At 39.7% G+C, this 7,884-nt stretch overlaps 1 non-coding gene across 1 annotated transcript; it reads left to right on the plus strand.

Moving 5' to 3' along the window:
• The first annotated feature begins 6,554 nt into the window (after nucleotides 1–6,554).
• TRNAF-GAA (transfer RNA phenylalanine (anticodon GAA)) lies at nucleotides 6,555–6,627 on the plus strand. Its single transcript has one exon. It is a non-coding gene; the product is annotated as a tRNA-Phe (tRNA).
• The last annotated feature ends 1,257 nt before the right edge of the window (nucleotides 6,628–7,884 follow it).

Below are 7,884 nucleotides of genomic sequence, written 5' to 3' on the forward strand. Positions count from 1 at the left end.
CCTTCTTCATCAACTCCGGATGAACCATGTCCCTCATGAAGCGGATGAGGACCGCAAAACCAGCAGTGACCCAGTCCCAACGCCCTAGGGAGCTCAGGTCAGAAAGGAAGGGAAGAAGCTTCGTCGACAGCCTCTCTCCCTTGTCTCCGAGGTAGATCGAAGACAGAAACCACCAAAGCCACAAACGGGCCCTCTACTCAGCTGTATAGGGAGGAGGAGCCGTCTCTCTCCCGTCAATCGTCACCAACGCCGGGGTCTTCCCCGTAAAGTAGTCTCGGACATAGGAACTGGGCACCAAGTCAGGCACTGTAACAACCTTCGGCGACAAGTTCCAACCGATCAACCTCCTAGCCTCGGCCGAGTCCACCCTCATGGCAGTCTCCGGCCACTCCACCGCCTCAGTCCCACACGGCAGACCAGAAATCATGTCGTAGTCCTCCAGAGTGACTGCCACCTCACCAAAAGGCATGTGAAAAGTGGAAGTCGTGTCCCAGAATTGGTCCAAGAAAGCGCGGACTAGGCTAAGGTTAGCCCGCAGCTTCCTTTTCGCGATATCCCTCCTGACCTGCACCAATGCACCGAATGCTCCGCGCTCGATCATGGCGCGCTCCTCCGCCGACAGCCGCTCGTAGCACTCCATCGTCGTCGTGTAACCCGAGAATGACCTGATGTTCCCGGCCTCCTATTGTGATTTAAAACAAAAGCTATCTTTAGTTTTGAATGAAAGTTGGAAAAGGTATGAGCAAATCGACATGAAAGAAGATGAGTGATGAGTAATGAATTCAAGATTACCAAGATCTTCGCCGTCCTGTAGGACAGGTGACCCTCCGCGGCCCAAAGCAAGTGCTCTTTGTCCCGAGTCTCGGCCACGCATTTGCTCCCCTCAGCTGACGACCTCCTCGTCCAACGTTGGCCCTCCTCGGGGCCTCCTCCTCCTCAACAGCCTCCTCCTCGTGGACCTCGTCCCCAGCAGCCATCACCGCAGCGGTGAAAGCCTCCTCCAAAGCCTCCTCGATGGCACGAGAAGGGTCCACAGCAGTGTCTATCTCCATGGGAGCTCTCCCAGGAGTAGAAGCCTCATCACCTGCAATATTAAAGTAAATTTAGGCCGCGTCACGTGACGACAAGCCTTAGTTAAGGGATTTTCGAGCCTTCGGAAGCCCTGAAATCGCTCTTTTCTCGCCATCTTTGGCCATATTCTCACAAACCCGATCACTCATGTGGTAATTAGGGTCAAGTCAAGCCTAAGTTGAAGCCTAGTCATGGGTTCGAGTCGAAATTTCGGCAGCATTTCGTTATAACGGCGATTATGCCCCAAAAAGTGTCCTGAAAAAGCCGTCACAAACCAAAATTTTGAGATGGTAGGAAGCTTACCCATCATCCAAAGATCCCAAATATCAAGTTTCATCGCAAATGGGCAATCCTAAGGCTATTTTCGAAGCAATTTACGGTTTAGCTGTGAAATTGTCTCAATTTCACTCAAATGCTCAAAATTCAACGAAAATTTGAAACAAATACATGGTTATGTTCCTTATACTACCAATTATCCGTTTCTAATACCAATTTTACAAGGCAAATCCATTTGGGGGAAAAGCCCCAAATTTTCGAATCAATTGGGTTGAAAACCCTAATTTTTTCGATCCAAATTGAGCAAAGTGCAGAAGATTAATGCAAGAATGATATACATACCTCGATTAGTCATGATGAATGCAAGCTTTCGAATTAAATTTTGGCGTAAATTGTTAAGATTTGAGAGAGAAAATGAGGAATTTGTGTTTCGAACAAATGAATTAAAACCCTCTGTTTATCGCGTTTTTACCCAGAAAAGACACTTCCAGGAACAGACGCAGCAGGCGCTGCGCCTCTTCCAAGAGACGCAGCTCTTGCTGCGTCTCTTCCTGGTGTTCCCTCAATACGAGTTTTCAAAAATTCGTTATGAGTTCGTTATTTGTGGGCCCATCTTTGGTGCGCCTCTTCCTCGATGCCATTTTATCTTTTTGGTCCGTTTGACGATTATCTTTCGTTCAGACCCGCATTTCTAAGCCAACAGCAGACTATTATACGTTATTTATCGCTTCCAAGACCTTGCTTGTCACAACGAGCAGGTATTTCTTCACAGGTGTTTCGACACGCCTTCATTATATTCCCAGCGAGAGTAAGCGGATAGACTATCCCTCTCGAGACATGGAGATAAGTTCCCGAATATGTTCCCCAACGAGAGTTCACGACCGACAGTCACTTCCTCTCGAGACATGGAGATCAACATCGACCCCGAATTCTTCCGAAGTTTGTTTGAAGCTGAACACGAACAAATTTCCCCCTGCAGTTCCAGACTGTGTCCTGCTGTCTTTCCTCAAAATCATCGTTTCCTTATAATCATTCAGATACCCCTTTTCAGGATAAACCCTTCATGTCCTTCAGATACCCTTTTTCAAGATAGGCCTTCATACCTTCAGACACCAAGTTATCTTCAGACCAAAGAGTTTCGTCGAAGCGTCTTCAGTCCCGTTTCATCCAGAAGTCTCAGGTATGGTCTCTTATTATGGCTGGCGAGTCTCCTCAAGTAGTCTAATGGACTTTAAACGACCCTCCCCGATAGTCGACAGACTCTAAAACTTTCCCGACGACAGGTCCTTGGCTCAGACCCCTTGAGCCGCCTCGCGTCGCCATAGTCGTCAGGTTGTAATCTTCGGTTGACCTGATGGCTATACTTTGACTTTCGCCTTATCCAAGCCTCAGTCAAAGTGGGGACTCTGTAGATACCTCATTTCTGCACCCCTCGCAAACCACCCGGTGATGATTGGGCCGCATGTTTGGTACGCGGAACGATTTGTGACAGTTCGTAAGTTTATCGTCAAGTGATTGCTCAAAAACTAATGTCTACCTCATAGTTGTCATCTACGCGCCGATACGGTCGTTTTGGCAGTAATTAGAGTACATTTGGAGTCCGGGCCTAAAACCGTCTTCATTTTCTGATAACCGTTAAATCCCGAGTCAGAATGTTCTGGAATGTTCCGGATATTTCTATTCCATATTTTATAAACATTTCACAATCTTTATTCTTTGGTAAACAATTTCCCGTAATATTCATACAAGATATTAAGGAAAACAAATTTATCCCGTCATTCCATAACTTAAACACGGAAATCTTTCTTCCGCAGGAGGAAACCACTTGGGAACAGACGCAGCAGGTGCTGCGCCTCTTCCAAGAGACGCGGTGACTGCTGCGCCTCTTCCCAGGTCCTTTTCTGCGTATTTTTCATATCTTTTTCATATCTTTCCGAGATTCACTTCCAAAGTCTCTCCGAAAACCCTATTCCTTCACGTGATTAGTATAAATAGGAGCCTTCGCTCCTCATATTTCTCACGCGAGTGTCCGCCCTTCTCTTCTCCCTTTGCATTCTAGACCTTTGTTCTTACTTTTTGGCGTCTACATGCTTGAACATTCGACCACGTAAGCTCGGATCCTTCTGAGTACCAGCCTCGTTTGCATGACCGACCAATTTGACCAACTCCACATCAATCAACTTAATTAATCTAATCGTTTTCCTCTTACGAGGGCACTTTCGTCTACATTCGAGTCGAGCATCACTAATCGATAACTTAGTTCATCTCGTTTCGTCAAACATGTAAGTCTGAGGGTGTAAATCTCTCTTTTATTATTGTTATTTACTTTTTGTATCATCATATTGTAAGGTTTATGTCGAAAACACCTCTTAAAGCCAATTTATAAAACCTCGTTTAAACCCCTTTTTACGGATTTCCAGAAGACAGACCATCGAGAAAGGACGTAGCAACTGCTGCGCCTCTTCGAAGGAGCGCAGATCCTGCTGCGCCTCTTCGTGAGGCTGTCGCAGTTCCTGCTTCCTTTCTTCTTCTTTCATCCTCTGTTAATCCATCGTTCTTTGTATGTTTTCGTTTGTTTTCTTTAATTCTTTGATACAATAGCATAATAATTTCACCTGTATATTATTGTTCATCATTAACACGTTTAATCCATCATTAAAATTCGACTTAAATCCCTTATAATCCAATATTTGCGGGTTTTCGTCATTAAAATCAATCCGGGTTGTAGAAATTCGATTTGTTCATATCGGGTTTCTGGAATTCGATCTTTGATATATTTTCATCTGTCTTTTGTCATATTCGTCATTAATTTGTCGTTAATTCGTCATATTTAACCTATTTTGTTCACCCATGTCATTAATCAATCGTTCATTCATGTAAATAATCCGTCTTTAATCCGTCTCATCCATGTTTTATTGCTTTTATGACCATCAATCACATGTAAATAACTTGATAATCACTTTCATCCGAGTAAGTATATTAATTAACCATTAAATTCACCAATTTACATTAACGATTTGCAGTTCCGGCTTCACAGCCAGAACTCACCCTTGGAACAGACGCAACAACTGCTGCGCCTCTTCCAAAGGGCGCAGTCCTGCTGCGCCTGTTCCAGGTTGATTTCTGCCACTGAACCTCCGTTGTTGCTTGACCTAGTTTAATTAGTTTACGTATAATTAACTATTAACCGTATTATCGTCTACTTATCTGTTCGTTGATTCATTCTTTCATTCTTTTTCTCAAATTATCCGTTTTAAAGGTATTTTCGACATAAATCGTTAAACCCATTGTAATTATTGTAATATTCATTATTGTAATTTTATTTATTGTATTTATCATATTTCTTGTATCATTTGTATGCCTTCACATGTAATTGAGCATTAAATCCTACTTCGATATGAATTGTATGCTAAGTTACGTGTTAACCGACTTAGTCTAATTCTTCACATGCTAGGATTAAAACTTGGATGTTGCATTGCATGCATGTAATCGACGATATATCGAGTATAGATGATGTCCCTAATCATTAGTAGAGGCCGCTATCGAGGCGGGCGGGATTAGGTGTTCGATCAAAAGAGTTTCCTAATACGTACCCTCACCCCTTACTCCATATCTCTGTGAACATCCGTGTTCATTGGCATCCGCGAGAGTCATTCTAGACATAGAATGCTAAGGGTAACGAGTTCTTGGTATTCATGCCACTACTTTGTGTCTTGACATGGCACGAGGTATTCGAACGGTTTCCAATTTTCCACAATAAATTGGGGGCGACTCCACAAATGCAAACGTTTGTTCTCCTCCCAAGCGCCCCCGTGGGCTCATTGTCCACAATGACAATCAATAAAAGTATTTCTTTCCTTATACAATCAATAAAAGAAAAGCTACTTGGCCCGAATTCGGATTAAATTAAATAGAATATACTAATTACTAATGTCGGATTAGATCAAAGCAAGTTTCAAATTTATAGTCTTTCCAATAGAAATTAAATAGAAAAAAAAAGAGGAAAAAACTTTTCGGTATATTAATCTGTATAAAATCTAAAAAATGCGAGAGGTACGGAAGGGGGGGACATCCCATTGGGGTCCTAATTTTATAAAATATAATGGGGATATGGCGAAATCGGTAGACGCTATGGACTTAATTGGCTTGAGCCTTAGTATGGAAACCTACTAAGTGAAAACTTTCAAATTCAGAGAAACCCTGGAATTAAAAAAAAAAAAAGGGCAATCCTGAGCCAACTCCTTTTTTCAAAAGCAAAAAAAGGTATTAAGAAAGCAAGAAAAAAAGGATAGGTGCAGAGACTCAAAGGGAGTCATTTCTAACAAATGGGGTTTTGTGTTGTTATAAGTATAAGACTTCTTCCCCTAAATTCCAAACCAAGAAAAAGGGTGAAGAATATACGTCTTGAAATGATTAATGACAACCCAAATCATTCTCGTATTTGTTTTTCTAATTTTGAGATATATAAAATAATATAGTATTTTATATATATATATATATATATATATATATATATATATATATATATATATATATATATATATATATATATATATATATATAGTAGAGATTTATAATTTATAATAGGAAATTTAAAATGCAAGAATTGTTGTGAATCGATTCCAAGTTAAAAGTGGAATCCATATTTATTCATCAAAACATTCACACTCACTCCATAGTCTGATAGATCTTGTGAAGAACTGATTAATCGGATGAGAATAAAGATAGAGTCCCGTTCTACATGTCAATACTGACAACAATGAAATTTATAGTAAGAGAAAAATCCGTCGACTTTTAAAATCGTGAGGGTTCAAGTCCCTCTATCCCCAAAAGCTTTTTTCACTCCGTAACAAATTATCTTTTTTTTGCATTACCATTTTAAAGTTAAAGATGGTTTTGTTCCTATATATATATTTTTTTTAATCTTATTACAAGTCTTATAATATATATGATAGGAGGACAAAAAAATATCTTTTATTTGAGCAGGCAGTACTCCGTTGAGTAATTCCTAATCCATATTTTTACATTTTTATATATTAATATAAAACTTATGTAAAATTATATACAGAGTTCCTCTTTTTGAAGACCCCAAAAATTCCGGTACCTATATAATTGTAATACTTTTCATCCTTTTAATTGATTGACTAATTGACACAAACCCAAGTTATCTCGTAAAATGGGGAGATGGTGCACCAGAAAAGGGAATGGTCGGGATAGCTCAGCTGGTAGAGCAGAGGACTGAAAATCCTCGTGTCACCAGTTCAAATCTGGTTCCTGGCACATTTGTGTTTTTTTTATTCTATACCTAGAAATTGACGATTATGAGTCGATATACAAGTCGAGATCATGACACATAAGTAAGTTATTTAGCTAGTTATCGTGCGAAATACCCCATCTATCTAAAAATTGGATGGGTAGATAGTTTAAAAAAGAAACCCTTTTTTTAGGGTTTTAATTTTTTGCTGCTATTGGGTTTCCTCTTATGTAAAATACATTTTAATATAATACTTCATATATATTCCAATCGGATTACCTTTCATTTTAATATAGATTTCTGTATGGATTTATATTTTTTCTTTTCCTCATGCATCCTATGACTTTACGTAACCTGTCTAAGTAAGTGTAAGTTATTAATGTATGCGCGGTACAAAGTTCAGGATACAGAACTTTTTAGTTCATTCTATTGGCTCTTAGCTCATTCAAAAAAATTTAAATTTGTCTTTTCTTTTTTCTCCATCCATATCCATAATACCAACGGAAAATCTATTATTCTGTTTGATCTAGAACATACAAACAGTCTTTAGCTACCTCATACTGTAGAAGTTAAATTAGTTTTTTATCGTTTAATACGCATCTTGTATTTCGTAAAAATTGGGTACAATATAATCCTTACGTAAAGGCCATCATACCCAACTCTCGGGCATTAAAATGCGTTTTAGGCGCGGATGGTTATCATATGAAATTCCCAACATATCATAAGATTCCCTTTCTTGAAAATCCGCGCTTTTCCAAACCCAGAACACGGACGGAATTCTAGGATGACTCCTTGGAGCAAATACTTTTATACATACCTCTTCCGGTTGATCCGCACCATACTCTAATCTCGTAAGATGATACACACTAGATAACAGCCCTCCCGGGGCTACGTCATAGGCACATTGAGAACGTAGATAATTGTAACCATATACGTATAAAATAACAACAATGGAATGCCAATCGTCGGGCTTAATTTGTAAAGTCTCTATTCCTCGGTAATCAAAGCCTAAAGATCTATGAACTAGCCCATGTTTGGCTAGCCAAACAGACAAACGACCCTGCATCTTGTTTATATCTCCCACATTCTTTTTTTTTAGGATAAATTTATGAAAATGAATCCGCCGCTTATGTTTACAATTACACAAAAGTGAATCCCATTTAATTCACTAATTCCTGGGAAGATACTGAATTTTTGTATTCGAAAAATGTTTCGGGAAGAATCTCTGAAGTAAATGGAGATTTATATTTATAAAGTAATCCTTGATCATAATTTCCCGTATG

This window comes from Silene latifolia, chromosome X (assembly GCF_048544455.1).
Source record: "Silene latifolia isolate original U9 population chromosome X, ASM4854445v1, whole genome shotgun sequence".
Classification (NCBI taxonomy): domain Eukaryota; kingdom Viridiplantae; phylum Streptophyta; class Magnoliopsida; order Caryophyllales; family Caryophyllaceae; genus Silene; species Silene latifolia.